Here is a 16614-nt window from a genome sequence, read left to right as displayed (position 1 = left end):
AGGGAGAGCAGTGGGTGGGGGTAGGAGGAGGAGCTTCCGCACGTCTTGAGTGGCTCCCCAGCTGGAGCTATGGTGCATATTTTAAGTGGAGTTTACAGACAATGGATCTCTCTAGGGCTTGGAGGGGAAGGAAGCAGAAATTCAGGACCATTCTGTGAATTCCCAAGTCCTTTGTGTCCATTGTGTGGGGAACAATGCTGTTTGTTCGGCACATTCACTCAAGATGGGGGGTGGGGGAGATGGTTAGGCCCCAGTGTTCCAAGGTTCTTGCAGGGGCGGGGCTGCTCAGGGATGGGGTGGTTGGAAGCTGGAGGAGCTGGGGGTGAACCTTAAGGGAGGTGAGGAGTTGCAAGTCTGGTTGTGTGAGTTTGAGCTCCCGGACAGCTCCCTTCGGTAGAAATATCACTTCCCCCCACATCTCTCTACCCTTCTCCAGAGATTCTAATCCTCAGAGGCTTCTAACCTTGATGTGCTATCCAAACGGTTGGGTTGGGGGGCTGAGAGGGAGTGGAGCTGTCTGTTCACGAAATAACCTTGGACGAGCCACTGCCTCCCTGAGGCCTCACCCTCTTGCTCTGTTTCCACAGTTGAGGGGCCAGCTAGAGATGGTCTCTCACCGCCACAAAATTAGGTCCCCTCCGTACCACATCCTCAATCTCACCAAGCCTGGGTTCCTTCCTGACTCTCACCCAGTAAATTCAACTCTCACCCAGTAAATTCACAAGCTTGGTTGCCAGGGGAGATGTATCCCTGGAGCGAAGGGAAATAAGAGATGAGGCCGGTGCAGGGCCTAGAACCTCACTGATAAGAAAATCTGCGCTTGGCCGGGCGCGGTGGCTCAAGCCTGTAATCCCAGCACTTTGGGAGGCCGAGGCGGGTGGATCACGAGGTCAAGAGATCGAGACTATCCTGGTCAACATGGTGAAACCCCGTCTCTACTAAAAATACAAAACATTAGCTGGGCATGGTGGTGCGTGCCTGTAATCCCAGCTACTCAGGAGGCTGAGGCAGGAGAATTGCCTGAACCCAGGAGGCGGAGGTTGCGGTGAGCCGAGATCACGCCATTGCACTCCAGCCTGGGTAACATGAGTGAAACTCCGTCTCAAAAAAAAAAAAAACAAAAAAAGAAAATCCGCGCTTATTGGTTAGTTAGCAGCTGCGGGACACTGTGCATACATCATCTTAACAGGGCCAGGATGAAAAGCCCTGCTCCTAGCCAGGCACAGTGGTACTGAACACCTGTAGTCCCAGCTTCTCGGGAGGCTGAGGCGGGAGGATCGATTGAGCCCAGAAGTTAGAGAACAGTCTGGGCAACATAGCAAGACCCTGTCTGTTAAAAAAATAACAAAAGCCCCATAGCTGGGTTACCCTTAACATCTGTGAGCCTCAGTTTCCTCTCTGTAGAATAAACCAGATACAATAATAATAATAATAATAAATATCTACCTCATGGGGCTGTTATGAGGATTAAATGAGATACTACATCTCACGCGCTGCATCTGGAAGCGCTCATAAATTTTGGCCACATATCTATATGTAACTACTATCTCCATTTTTCAGATATGGAAAACAAGTGTTGGAGAACGTAATATCACACAGTGAATAAATTAGGGCATGATAATTCAAATCCAGGCTGGTTGATTCTGAAACTGAGTTGCTGACCATTGCTCAGGCCTCCTGCAGAGATGGGACTGATGCCTGTCCTGACTTTCCAACAGCACCTGCCAATGGCCCAAAAGCCAAGTTTCCTTCTCTCAGCAGGAGAAGTTGCATTGTTTTACCAGGGCTGGGGTCTGAGACTCCCCTCTAGCTCTTCCTTCCCACAATCCTACTGTAAATGAGAGTCCCCTCACTCCCCAGTGAGCTCTGCAAGGTAGTGTCTTATGGTGGAGGGGCACCTGAGTTAGGGGCAGGAGCAGCCTCAGTACTCCTGGGCTGAGTTCCAGAGCCCAGTTTTTGCACCTGTCCTCTGAGCTACAGTTTGGCTGGTGGCTGGAGACCTGGGCCTGGAGGCTGAGACCTGGCCCTGCTGTGCTTAGAGCCATAAGCCCATCAGACAGCCTGGCTAGGTCTTGGATCTCCACAGAGATAGAGCTGGGAGAGGCACAAGTCCATGAACTGAGGCAGAGCTGGGAATAAGAGGAGCAGAGGCTGGAGCCCTGGGGTTGGAGGTCCACCGGGTGGCAGAAGACACTGAGCCATGGCTCCTCCCCATTCCCGTCCTATCCCTTCATCCACCTTAGTTCTACTCTTTCCATCTATTTCTCTGCCTGCTTTTGGGTTCTCCATTGAATGAGAAGAGGGAGAAAAAAAAGGGAGAGAACTGGGGGAAGGGGTGTCCACTTTGTGAGTGTGAAGCAGTTCTTGTTCTATGAATGAAGGTGATGTGGGTTCAGGGTGGAGGAAGGGGGGAGGAAGGAAGCGCGGGTAGGGCAGCCTGGGATGGGGTTGCCATGGGAACGGCAGCCTGTCAGGAGCCCTGCCTTCAAAGCCGAGGTGCGTGTGTTGCAGGTTCCTGGGGGAGGTGGGTGGTGTATGCATGTCTGGGGTGGGGGAGCAGCTCTGGTGTGAGCCCCCTGGGACTCCAGCTCCTGGATTCCAGATCAAAACCTTAACCTGGGTGGGAAGCATCATCACGAAGGCTTCCTGGCAGACACCCCTCAGCCTCAAACCCTTTTCTACAGAATGTCAGGCAGGGAGGGGATGGGATGAACCCTGCGGGGAGGTGGGCTGTGGCGGATGTTGTCTGCAACACTACCCCCTTCATTTCAAATGGGGCAGGAGGGAAAGGGGCTCTTACTGTAGGGGGAGGAATGGGGAAAAGGGGAGTTCGCTTCATCTTCTAGGCCTTGGTTAGGGCCCAGGCTCCAGAATGACAGTTTCCCGAGGCCTCTGGCTCCAATTCCCCAGAGAGCTTGGAACCTGGGAATAGGGCCCAGAAGGAAGGAAGCCCACTGGGCTGTGTGTGAGATCTCCAGCTGCCCTCACTCCCACCCCACACCACTGCCACCATGACCCTCTGGCCACTAGGGGGGGCCATGGCCCAGCATCCATGGGGTTGAGGAGCAGGTCCGTCCAGACACCCAAGGTGGCTCAGTGAGGCAGTGTGGCTGAGATGTAGCCTCAGTGGCATTTGCCTTTCATGAGGTTGGCCCAGCTCATCCAGGCCCCAGCAAAACCTGAGGCCCATTAGAGGGCACTCAACACCTTGGCACTGCCAGTTCAGTCCTGCCTTCTCAGCTGCCCAAGCAGACCTTTCCAGAGACCACCAGCCAATTCAAAACAGCTCTCAAGTGTCTGCCTCTCGCCAGCACTGTGCTAGGCATTGCAGGCGATTCTGAATCTAATGGAGGAGATGCACACTTACATAGTGCACAGCAGAGGCTCAAAACACACGTGCCAAAGTCAGGAAAGCCTGGGTTTCAGTCCTCACGTTACTATTTCTAACTGGTGAGTGACCCTGAGCAAGTTACTTAATTTGTGTGTCAGTTTCCTTATCTGTAAAATGATAATAGTACTGGAGATGCAGGGAGCTGTGAGGAGGATTAAACGAGAAAACATGCTTAAAGCTTTTGCCGCAGCATCTGGCACATAGGAAACCCTCAATAGGCCGGGCGTGGTGGCTCACGCCTGTAATCCAAGCACTTTGGAGACCAAGGTGGGTGAATCACCTGAGGTCGGGAGTTCAAGACCAGCCTGGCCAACATGGTGAAACCCTGTCAAAAAAAAAAAAGGAAACTATTGTTAGTAGGTGAACCAAGGTGCTGAATACTAGCATGGAGGAAGAAGCAAAACGATGAGCAGTCCTGGAGAAAATAAAACTTCAGTCTGGGCTGGGCATGGTGGCTCATGCCTCCTAGCACTTTGGAAGGCCAAGGCAGGAGGATTGCTTGAGCCCAGGAGTTCAAGACCAGCCTTGGTGACATAGGGAGATCCTGTCGATACAAAAAAAAAAAAAAATTAAAAATTAGCTGGGCATGATGGCACATGCCTGTGGTCTCAGCTGCTTGGGAGGCTGAGGTGGGAGGATCACTTGAGCCCAGGAGGTGAAGGCTGCAGTGAGCCATGATCATGCCTCTGCACTCCAGCCAGGGCGATGGAGTGAGACGTTGTCAAAAAAAAAAAAAATTCAATGTGTTGAGATGATCATGGAGGGCTTCCTGGATGTGGTGCCTGATGTGGGTCCGGAGGAGGGACGGTATTGCTATAGCAGGGTTGGGAAGGGCTGTAGCAGGTAGAAGGAACTTCCATGAGGAAAGGCATTTGGGAGCCTTACTTTATTTCATCCTTGCAGCACAAAATGGCAGCCCCGTGTCTCCCCCCGGGGTGTCTCTCTCCTACACCCCTATTTCCAGAGGCTCTCCCACCCACCCAGAACCTGCCTTGGGCTCCCTCCTTCTGCTCCTCCTCCTCTTCTCTTCTCTTTCACTCCCACTCCTATTCATCTTCTCCTTCTTCCCCTAGAGAAGCCAGCTCAGAGAGAGCACTTTCACAAACAGTGAGCCCTGCCCTATGAGCGCCTGGACCAGAAGTTCTCACTCAGGGGTGCTTCTGTCCCCCAATGGGACATTTGCCAACGTCTGGAGACGTTGGTTATCACAACTGGGGGTGGGGGGATGCTGGAGCTTCTAGTGGGTGGAGGCCAGGGATGCAGCTAACATCCTGCAGTGCATAGGACAGTCCGCACCACAAAGAAGCACCTTTGACTCAGGTCAAATAGTCCTGAGGCTGAGAAACCTTGGCTTAGGCTGAGAACTGCAGCTGGGGAGAAATGCAGCCCCCCGCCCCAGGCTCCTGATGTCCTGCCTCCAAAGCCCCACCCCAGGAGCCTCTGATCCCCTTCCCCAGCCTCTCCCCATCTTCTAGTCCAACCCTCAGTGTCCCCTGGCCTCATACTACCCGCTACTCCTGCGCTTCTGCCCCCTCTCCTAGGGTCTCGTCCCTGCTCTTATCCTCTCCCACCGCAGGGGCTGTGGAAGGCCTGTCAGGCAGGAGTCAGCCTGCGGCTGCACGAGGCTTCGGAGACCGGGCTGCCTGCTGCACTCGGTGCTGCCTGTCCACTGATTGGCCGAGGCTGCCGTTTCCATGGTGATCTCCGGCAAAGCCCAGGGCCCCCCCTCTTATTCCCCCCGCCCCCCACCCCCCACCCCCCGCCGCCCCGACAGGCCCTATTCAGTGGCGAGAGCAGCGACAGGCAGGTTAATAAAACAGGAGCCGCGTGAGGAGCCGGGCTGTGGGCCGAGGTCCTAGCGTGGTGGCCCGCCCAGAGGAGAGGGGGACGAATCGGGGCAGGGAGCCAGGAGCTTGCCTGCTGCCCAGTCGCCGCCCTCCTCGACTCTATCCACTGCAGGTTCTGGGGCTGCACCAGCTCTAGGGGACTTGGGGTTCGTCTCCTGGAATGCACCTTCCCATAGTGGCCTCTGGGGGCAGTGTCCCCTCCCCAGTGGGTTGCACTGGCCCCCTGTAATCAGAAGGGTTGGAGTGCTGGGGCTGGGGCTCGGGAAGGGGAGAGATAGAGATAGGGTAAAGAAGATAAATGGCAAGGAAAGACTGGAATGGGAATCTGGCGGGAGACTGGGGTGAGATGGGGATGGGGTGGGAGTGAAGTCCAGGTTGGGGATGGAGAAATGAAACGGGGAATGAGGAAGGAGATGGGAATGAGGCCAGGGGAGAAAGGAATGAGTTGGAGGAAATGGAGGGTAGAGAACTGCGCAGGAGAAGAGGCTGGGATGGGGAAAGAGAGGGAGCTGGTGGAAGGTGCGAGGTGGAGATGGGCATGGGATGCAGGAAGAAGGTGGAGATGAGAAATTGGTATGGGAGCTGAGATTGAGTGAGATGAAGGATGGGGTGGGAGAGAGACGGAGAGGCTGGTTAAGAAGGGTGTGATGAGGGAGTGTCCCGGAGGTAGCCACAGCCTCTGACTAGCTCACCTCTGTGCCCAGCATAAGTGCTCAGGAAGTATGTGCTTGTCACATAGTCCGTACTCGCACATGTTTGTGGAATGAATGAATGGGTGGGAAACGCTGGGCTGTAGAGGGGAGCACTCTCCTGCTGGAATCGATGCCACACCTCTTCCTCAATACCAACACTGAGTGCTCAGTGTTGGAGTGGGGTCTGTGCCAAACTCCTTCATGGACGACCTCATTCAGTACTTTCAATAATCCTTTGAGGCAGGCACTATTACTATTTGACAGAGGGCCAGAGAGGTTGAGTAACTTGCCCTAAGTTACACAGCTCTGATTTTTGCCTCAGATATGGTGGACACATGGTCAGCTCCTGTGTCTGGACCTGAGTATTTCTGGCTGAAGACCCAAACCACAGAGATTGGCAGGGAGTTCTGTGTCACAAGAGCCCAAGGATGGAGTCTGGCTGTGGTGCTGAGCAGAGAGGCAGGCTCCTGGATTGCCATCCGTGGCTCAGTTTTCCTGGCTGGTGGAGATGCTAGGTCTGCTATTGCTTGGTGCATCATTGCAGTCGCAGCTCCATATGACAGATGCAGAGACCCTTAGCAATTCTCAAATGTTGTCCCTGAGGCCATCCATTTTGAGACAACTGGGAAGCCCAGAGCAGGTGCCCCAAGATGTGGAGTGGAAAGGACTTTGAAATAAAATAATATACCGGCTCTGCCATCTGTGTTGTGACCTTAAGCAGAGGACTTAATTTCCCCAAGCCTCAGTTTTTCCATCTATAAAATGGAGAAAATAATACCTCCTAGGGTGATGATGCAGATTACAGTGAGATGATGTCTGTGGAACATCTGGCGCAGAGAAAGTTCTCAGGAAATGTGGTTCCCTTCTCACCAGGGTGCCTTTGCAGGTGCTTCTATTTCTCCTTCTGGGAAGTATGTGATCCCTCACTCCAGGACCCAGAGGGAGAAGGAGAAAGAAGGGACTCCCGCCTCTCAGTGTCTGTGTTGTCACCACCTCCAGAGGACTCAGTGTGAGAGAGGGGAAACTGAACTTTATAGGCTTAGAAAAACAAGCGGGTTGAGTTTGTCCCATGCAGTGAGGACTTTTTTTTTTTTTTTTTTTTTTTCTCCTCAGGGGGTTGATGGATGCAGGCTGAAGGAAGGAGGTGAGGTTCACACCCCATCCTTCTCCCTCCACTCTAGCCCTTCCCCACCCCCAGTCTGAGCAAGGGAGGAGAACTGAGAGAGGCCAAGCCTCTGAACTGGAGCCAGAGCCTCTCCATCCCGTGCCGACCAGCTGGCTGCTGCCCTTCCAGCCTGCTCGTGGCCAGTCAGGCCAGGCCAGTGGCTAGGAGCCCAGGCCTGGGAGGGCAGAGGCGGCTGCAGCAACCTGAGCACTCGATAAACCATTAATTCTTAATAAACGACAGGCTGTGCATTATTTAACAATAATGATACTTTCTGTTCCATTATAGATTAAAACACCGGCCTCTTCTTATTAATCCTGCATTTCAAAAGCTTGTAAATCCTGCACAGCCGGAAGAGATAAAAGCCGGCTCATCCCCATCCTGGGGCTGACACGCTTGCACTGACACTTGGCTCAGCGGCTCAGCCTGTGTACGCACAAGCGTGTGCCCTGGGCCCACCCACCGCCCAGCTGCACCAACAGCTGCAGGTGCAGGGCTACCGCCACTCCCCACCTTAGCTGCGCTCTCCCTCCCTCAGTATCCTGTCTCTCGTTTTTGTTTTTCTTCCTCAGCATTTTTCTCTGATTTTTCTTTTCCATCTTGCTTCTCCTTCTCTTTGTATCTTCCTGTTTTCTCTGTCTTTTCTTCCTCTTCTTTTCCAATCTCCCCCCCCCAACACACACACACACACACACACACGAATGTACATCACCTGCCTCTCCATCACCTGACTCTCCTTCATCTTCACATCATTCAACCAAACAAAACTGCAATATGCACAGACTCTATCTCCATATGTTCTTTGCTTTTTTCAGGGGTCCTCAGAGGGATGGGGTGGGGAGAAGGAAGATAATTCCACAGAGAAGAAAAAGAAGGAGGAACACAGAGAAGAGAGGCAGAAGCAGAAAACCCAAGACCAAACAGGCTGAGTAGGTTCCAAGCCCCTTTGGCAGGCTCTGAGAGTCACACAGAGAGCATCTAGTACAATCCCCAGTGGATGCTCAAAGTCCGTCTGTATTACCCCCAGGCTCTATTTACATACTCCCAGGGACAGGGAGCCCACTGCCTCTGGAGGCAGCCTTTTATATTGCTGCAAAGCTTCTATTACTCGACAGCTTCTTAAATAGGAGTCCATATTTACTTTCAGCCTTCCTTTGGCAAATGCCAGGCCTTTGGAAATCTGAAGGCTGCCAGTCCAGTTTCCTGATGACGCCCTCGGTCTCAAGTTAACCTTCCCCATCCTTCCTCCAGGCCTCATGTATCAGTGGGCTGAGCCCTCCTTTCATCCTAGTTCTCCTGCTCAGTACCCACTGAGGTGTGTTAGAGAACCAGTAAAGGTGACTCCTGTGCTGACCACAGTCCTTCCTGTGGTGCAGCCAGAACAGAGGCCAGCTAGGCCCTCCTCCCATCTGGGGATCAGAAACCATTACTGAAGGTTTGAGAAGAAAAATCACACTGACCTTGAATGTCTCTCCCAAGGTCATTGCAAAAAAATAATATCTGTTGTTATTTATGGAACTTTTAGGCACCCTTTTTACATTCCTTACCTTGTTCAATCCCATAAGAGTTGTTCCATTATTATTCCATTTTGCAGATGAAGTAACATGCTTGGAGCAATTAAGTTAATTTGGCTATGGTCACACAGCTAAGTAAGTGGTGAAGTCAGAATTTGAACCTGGTACTGACTCTGAAGCCCTTGCTTTTCATCTGTGGATGTTCTCCCTTGGTATTTGGAAACAAAAGTGGTTGTTTTAGTCAAGTGGGTCCCCTGAATCAGAGGGACTGCTGTCCACGAAGCTGAAAATGTTCTCTCCAGGATTGGACAAAAGGTGTCCCACCATGGGCTTTCCAGGTGGTGATGGAGATGAGGTAGGGATCTCTGGCATTTCAGTTTATCTTTCTTTGTCTTTTAAAAATTTTTTATTAAAAAAAATTTTTTTAATCACCTCCCCCACCTTTTTTTTAATTTTTATTTTTTATGTACCTCCTCTCCAGCATTTCAGTTTATACTTGCTGGATGTTTCTTCAAGTTGAGGAGGAAGATATGGTTCCTAACACTTACCAAATATTCCACCTGCCAGGTTCTATTTATCTCCTTTAATCTTCACCATGACTCTGTGCAGTGGATGCTAGCCCCATTTTAAAGAGTAGCAAACTGAGGCTCCAAGAGGTTAAGTCGCTGGCATTTATGCTTATAGCTCCGGAGTTTTGGAGCTTCTCTGTGATGTTTCCTAAGAGCAGATGAAATGGAACACTTACTTTTATGGAATGAGGTGTTGCCGGATTTTTTTTAAAACGGGCAGATGTGCGTGTGTGGTGGGGGGAGCAAATGGTAGAGGAACAGTTTTCAAGAAACAGAGAATTGGGGAGGGGGACTGAACGGCTTTCTTCTTTTTTTGAAATGCGCAAATGGGAAATTTAACTTGATCCCTTGTGGCTTCTGGGCCAACCTCTGAGTGAAGTCAGATCACTTTTGTAAAGGAAAATTTTATCAATTTTTTGGCTTTTATGGGGCTTCCTCAATGAGCAAAATCTCTCCTGTTGGTGCTTAGAGAGGATTTCTCTGCTTGGCCTACAGTGATGCCATGTAATCTCCCAAAAAATATGGTGCTAATATTCGCCGGGTTAGGGTTAGTTATTTTTATGTCTTTGTCATTTTGTTTCTCGGCAGCTCTTTCTGCCGCCTGGAAAGGATGCGGCGGACACTTTATTTCCAGAGTCATATTTTTTAATTTGATCAAAGCAAATTTCACTCGTTCTCTGTATAAATTATTTAACTCATTTCTTTTAGGTTAAATGTCTCAATAGAAAGACAGAAAATCTTTCCATCACATTCTCTTCCAGGATTTTAATCAGCTCCTGTAGATTGTATGAACTTCTTTCTCAGTCTTCCATCCTTCTCTGTCTTAAGTCTCTCCCTTCCTCCCTCTCTCTCCCTATCTGCTCTTCTCTGGCCTCTGCCCCTGACACCTCCTGAGTCCTGGCACTCAGCCCCAGCCTCCATTCCCTTATGGCTCTGGGTGGGGAGAATGGGGGCAGTTTGAACATGCAGGGGTCTGGGAGCACACACCAAACCGCTTCGGTTGGATGAGTTATCAAAGACACCCTTCCTCCGAGCTGGCCCATCCCTCAGTCCTGCCAGCAGCGTCAGGGCTCAATGGCAGGCCCTGCTTGTCCCCCTCAGCCAGATCTCTTTGCAGGACCCCAAGTTGCTGCTCCTGCCTCTGCCAACAAGTGTGCCTGCCCCCCACTCCTATTTCCCCTCTAGGGCTGTAGTCTCAGGTTGAATTTAAATGTAGGAGCCTCTCCCCAAATTCCAGCTGTTTCCTAATAAAAATTCCGTCCTACTCGATCAATCGCTCCTTGTCACAGGCCAGGTTTCTTATTTCACTCTGGTCTGGTTCCCTCAGTCCCAGGGCTCCTCAGGCAGACCCCTCCTCCCTTGAGGCTGGAAGCCTCCCTCTGACAATAGTGCAGGGCTGGGAGTAGGAGACCAGGGCAGAGGTTTGGGGCTGAGAAGTGTGGTCTTGCAGAGGACTCCCTCCAGGGAGGGGCTTGGGCTCTGCGGTGGAGGGTGGGGAGGCCCTGCCTCCCACCTTGGCAGCTCCATCTCTGGCCCCAGGCACTGTCAAGGGAACAGGAAGCAGCAGGGCAAGCTCATTACCCTGTGAACACTCTCTCTTCCCTCACATCACATTGTTTCAGCCAAGAACAAGCCTCCAGAGGGAATTCCCTTTCATCTTACTTTTAAAATATACAGTAATTAACAAACTAATGCTATTAACTGCAACAACGAGGAAATTACAATAAAATCGCTGCAGAGTCCACAAGTAGTGGGTGTAGGGACCGGTGGGGTCCTGGCTCCATGTGGAGGGAGGAACCCAGTCTGGGCCCAGGTGTCATCATCTCAGCCACAGCAGGGCCCTCTCAAGCTAGGAAACTTCTGCCAGGGCTGGTGAGTCCTCTGCAGCTCAAGCCAGGGCTTGGACACAGCTGCTCCATTTCCTGTGCAGGAAGAGTCAGGATCCCGGCCATTCTTCCAACCCCGGAGGTTTGCTCTTTTATGAAACACTTAAATAATAGAGCTGTGACCCAGTGCTGACCTGGGCATGTCTGCGAGGACATGGCCCTGCTCTGGAGCAGGCCCAGTGACTTCCCTTCAGGGTCACTGTAGGTTCCGACAAGGCCTCCAGAGGATGAGGCTCAAAGACAGCCTGGGGGAGGAACGGCTGTGCCTTCACTGCCTCCTTCTCTGGCCCTGTGGAAGCATCTTCTGGGGCTCCCTGACCATCCTTCAGCCTTCCTTCCAGCACAGTCAGGCTGTGCCTTCCTTCCTGGGAGTCCGTTGCCAGTCTAACTTCAGTCTTTCATGCTGCAATCCTCTGTCATTTCCTCTGGTGAGTTCCCAGCAAGCCTAGTTGATAAATTCCAGGGGTCTCTCCCACTGTTGCCTCTACCTCAGGCTTTACAATCTACCTGTCAGTCCTTAAATCCTCCTCCCCCATCAGGGAGCCATGGTCACCAGGAAGAGCAACCTGTTCTCATTCTCCCTCCCTTAACTTTCTCCCAGAGGCCACTCATCTTCTTGCATACCAACAAATGGCTGCTCAGAACTTTTTTTTTTTTTTGAGACGGAGTTTCACTCTTGTTACCCAGGCTGGAGTGCAATGGCGTGATCTCGGCTCACCGCAACCTCCGCCTCCTGGGTTCAGGCAATTCTCCTGCCTCAGCCTCCTGAGTAGCTGGGATTACAGGCACGCGCCACCATGCCCAGCTAATGTTTTGTCTTTTTAGTAGAGATGGGGTTTCACCATGTTGACCAGGATGGTCTCGATCTCTTGACCTCGTGATCCACCCGCCTCGGCCTCCCACAGTGCTGGGATTACAGGCGTGAGCCACCGCGCCCCGCGGCTGCTCAGAACTTTTAGAAGTTCTGTTCAGATATCCACGGAGAAGCTGCATGCTCACCCCATTTTACAGATGAGGAAACCAAGGCTCAGAGAGATTAAGTGGCTTGTTTGAGATCACACAGCCAGGCCGAAGCATCATCAGGGCTTGAACTGGGGTTATGTTTTCCACAGGTCCCCACCTTCCTTGTCTCTTCTTGGCTCTTAGGGGAACGGATACTCCAGGGGAGAAGAGATAAACCTGGCTTTCCTTGATCTCCGTGGCCATGCTGGCCTGGGGAGGTGAACAAAAAATAAAAAGATAGCTCATCTCATGTTTCCCATTATGACAGACAGCATTATGTATGAATTGTGCTATCATAATGCAGATTTTATACATGGGGAAACTGAGGCTTGGAGAAGCACAGAGCTTTGCCCAAGGTCACAGAGCTGGTGGTGACCAAAGCCAGAACTTAAACCCAGTCCTATCTGCCTGCAGAGCCCACCCATGCCCTTAGTCACTCGCCTGAGGGTGAGACAGAGCCTGACTCCTACTTGAAGTCAGCCACCGTGAGTCCAGCGGGCTGAGTGCTGAGTCTGAGGACCTCATTAGGAGTGAAGCTGCCACACGTGTCAAACCCCCCCGCCAGCCCCACTCTGACTTGCAGCACACAGTGTAAACAGCCTTACTAATTCACCAAACTCAATCACGTTACCGGGATGGATTTTCCCATCATTACTCCTGAGTGAGTGACAACCTGCTCAGACACTTGCCCTCCCCACTGCCTTGGGAGAGTCTCAGAAATCAGAATGCTTCACTCCCTAAGTTGATTTCAACTTGTCCTAAAGTCATTTTAATTGGTGAAGCGTCAGAGGCAATTTAGGTGACTTTCTGAGAGCCCCTTTGCACCAGCACTGGGCTGGCGGGGAGCGGGGCTGGAATGCTACCTCCACCCTTGGTTGGCACTTTCCCCTCTGCTGATTGGGCAGAAGGCCGTGCTCTGTGCTTTATTTTCATGTTTCTTGCTGAAGTTCCTCCGGCTGGTTCCTGAGGATAACAAGATTCATTTTCTCAATGGCTCTGACAGATAGGATTGTTATTGTTATTACACTCATATACCACCTTTCCTCTGAGGAGCTTAAGGCGCTTTACAAATTTGAAAATTATCTAATAATCTTCCAGCAACCCTGAGAGGGGGAGAAGCTGCAGTTAGAGGCACTGCAGTGCAGCCAAAGGCCCCCCACATTCCTCGCCCCGACCAGGGAGGGCAGGCATGTGGCCACCGCTGGGCTGGGGGCACTTGGGGCTGGAGGCTTCCCATGGCTCCTGCTGAATAAGGAAGAGCGAGATGCCTTGCTGGGAGGAGGGAGACAGAAGAAGAGAGGAAGGAAGAGAGGAAGGGAGGGAAACAGACCCAGCTCCAAAGGACAAAATCCAATGGGAGGGAGCTCAAGCAAGGAGAGTTTCTTTAAAGACACAAGAAATGAGAGGAAGCAGGAGGTTCCCAGGGGCTTGCGGGTAGGAGAGCTGAAATTCAAAATGGAAATCTACCAAAGCAGCAACTAGGCCGGTTGCAAAGGACTCAGCTGAGGCATGAGAACATGGGCAGAAATATCAAGAGAACTCAAATTGCAAATTTAGATGGTTGCTCTGAGGTGGGTGTGGGAAGCGGGAAGACTCTGTGGACCTCTTTTTTTTTTTTCACCTGTGAGCTAGGAGGTATGGCATTAAGGCCTTTGCCAGCCTGACATCCTATGATTCTGTTTTCCTTGAAATTTCCTCTTGCCAGAGCTGGCCATAGTAATTGCAGCACCTTTACTAAGCGTGAAGGGAAAGGGCTACTATCAAAGTGACAGAAGGGCTCAACTGCATTGCCATTATTTTCTTGAGAAGAAGGTGTGCCAGACACCGCCTTATTTGAGGCTGCCCTTTTGGGATTAGGGATTTCGATGGTTCTAGGCGGCAGCCTTTTGGGAACTAAATACGGCATTATGGTTAAGAACTGGCCTCTGAGATCAGACAAACATGGTGACCTTGAGCAAATGACATAACCACTTTGACCCTCAGTTTCCTCGTCTGTTCAAGAATAATGATTATGATGACTTGGGGATGCTGTAAGGATGAACTGAGAGGATGTGTATAAAGTGCTTGGCACAGTGCCTGGCACAGCCATGGAGCTGAAGATGAGAAGGGGATACAGATGCTGGCAATAGGGTTTCTGAAGGGGAATGATTTAATTTGAGTTTATCCTGATCCCCCTGGCTTTTGAACGAAGAATGGATTCAGGAGGGGGATGGGAGTAGAAGTCACAAGACCAGTGAGCAGGCTATTTCAGGAGGTAACAGAGTAGAGAGCCTCATGTAATTTCTATTCTCCACTCACTCAGGGTCTAGAATAGAGGGATTCTCAATGTTGGTTAAGCGTTAGAATCACTCAGTGAGTTTTAAGAATGCTGATGCCTAGGCTGCACCCATACCACTTAAATTAGGGCCTCTGAGGCTAGGACCCCGCATCAGTCCTCTCTGAAGCTCCCCAGATGATTCCAATGTATTGTCCTAACACAATCACCCTCTCCAAGAATAGCGGGAAGGGAGTTCCTTTGAGCACCTACTATGTGTCTGTGGCTATGCCAGTTTAATTTGCTTACATTTGGCCAGTGAATCCCCCCACAGCTGTGAGAGATGGGTATTACTGTACCTACTTTATGGATGGGGAAACTGAGACTCAAAGTATTTTGCTTCCCCTCCTCCTGGCCTTGAGGAAGTCACTTAAGCCTCTTTGAGACTCAGTTTCTTTGTGTAAATTGGAGATAATTTCTACTCCATAGCATTGTCAGGAGAATTAAACAAGGCAGGGCTGCCTACATCTGGAACATATTAAGAGTACAATAGATTGTAACTATTATTAGCAGAGCCCCAGGCCCCAGAGTTAGTAAGAGGCGGAGGCAGGCAATGAGCACCACACTGCACCTTCCCCCATCGCACAGGCGCCAGCTCCACGGAAGGAGGCTGAATTCTGGCTTGTTCCTGTGGGTTCCTCGTGAGTCCCAGTCCAGGCACAAGGATCAGAGCACCCTGACCATGACTGTGAGTCAGCGTCCACACCAGACACTCCAGCCACATGGTTGCAGTTTTAGTAGGCCCTCCCTGCTTTTTTCTGAATTATGACTCCCTTTCACAATTAGGGGCTTGCCCAAAGGCATAAAGTAAGTTAGAGACAGCTAGGGATGAGGGCTGCCTAAGCTAGGGATGACATTTCCTGCCTAAGACATTTTCCTCTTCCACAAGGGAGTAGAGGGGAAGGTGAGGCTTGTCACATTGGGTGAGTTATTGCTACTATATATATATATGTTTTTTTTCTTTTTTTTTTGAGATGGAGCCTCACTCTGTTGCCCAGGCTGGAGAGAAGTGGCGCCGCCATCTCGGCTCACCACAACCTCCGCCTCCTGGGTTCAAGCGATTCTCCTGCTTCAGCTTCCCAAGTAGCTGGGACTACAGGTGCATGCCACCATTCCAGGCTAATTTTTGTATTTTTAGTAGGGACAGGGTTACACTGTGTTGGCTAGGCTGTTCTCGACCTCCTGACCTTGTGATCTGCCCTCCTCGTCCTCCCAAAGTGGTGGGATTACAAGTGTGAGCCACTGTGCCTGGTTAATATATCTTTTTAAAAATAAGAAATTCCAAAACATCCAGCCCTCTAAGATACTGTAGAGCTGATATCATTGATTCATTATCACTTATTCATTCATATCACTAGAGCTAGCACTTGGAGCTAGAACACCAGGAAAGGTGGGTAGTCTTAAACCCAGTCCTATCTGCCTGCAGAGCCCACCCATGCCCTTAGCCACTTGCCTGAAGGGTGAGACACGGCCCAACTCTGACTCGGGGTCTGAGAGCAAAGGCTGGGGCCAAGGCACTTCCCGGTGCTGGTGGTGGCTCCAGCTGACCCTGGGTAGATCCAGTACCATGAGAGCTCCCACGCTATCCCCCATCCCAGAGGGAACCCCCAGCTGGAGCTCAGAGGTTTTTGTCTAGGTCTACTCTGCCCACGCTGGGGACCCTGTGGGTCCCTGAGCCATGCCAGTAGAACAGAGTGGCTATGAACACAGGCTCTGAAGTCAGGCAGACTTAAACTTCAATCCCAGCCCTGCCTCTTTCGAGCTGTAATACCTGGTATAGGTTTGTTAACTTCTCTAAGCCTCAGTTTCCTCATCTGTAAAATGGAAATAAGTGAAAAATAATGTAGATAAATTTGATTGACAAGGAAGGAGCATCAATATATATTATTCTTTGAAAACAAAATGAGACCAAGATGCAGAACCGTTTTATATAGTATGAACCAAACCAAATGATTAAAAAGGAATGTCACTATATGTGGGGGGGACTTGTATATGCATATCAGAAAGTCCACAGAACAACTGAAACACTGCTTCTTCGTGAAGTAGGGCTGGGGGTGGCATAGGAAAAAGAGTTACTCTTCATTGAGTGTAGCTGGTAGTATTTGAGTTGTTTACTTTGTGGAGATTTTATTTTTTCAATTAAACTACTTTCTAAAAATTGGGTTAATACTTACAGGGTTGACTTGAGGATTAAATGAATTAATGCATGTAAAGTGTTTAGTACAATGCCTAGC

General features: G+C 50.7%; 1 long non-coding RNA gene across 1 annotated transcript; it reads left to right on the top strand.

Annotated features, from left to right (window-relative positions):
- LOC116566148 lies at positions 1–15317 on the top strand. Its single transcript, XR_004275766.1, has 3 exons — positions 1–10; positions 2404–2427; positions 13360–15317. It is a non-coding gene; the product is annotated as an uncharacterized LOC116566148 (long non-coding RNA).
- Positions 15318–16614: the final 1297 nt, after the last annotated feature.

The sequence above is a fragment of the Sapajus apella genome, unplaced genomic scaffold (assembly GCF_009761245.1).
Source record: "Sapajus apella isolate SASKATOON/1434 unplaced genomic scaffold, GSC_monkey_1.0 scaffold1, whole genome shotgun sequence".
In the NCBI taxonomy this organism is placed as follows: domain Eukaryota; kingdom Metazoa; phylum Chordata; class Mammalia; order Primates; family Cebidae; genus Sapajus; species Sapajus apella.
This window is presented reverse-complemented; position numbering and strand designations above follow the sequence as displayed.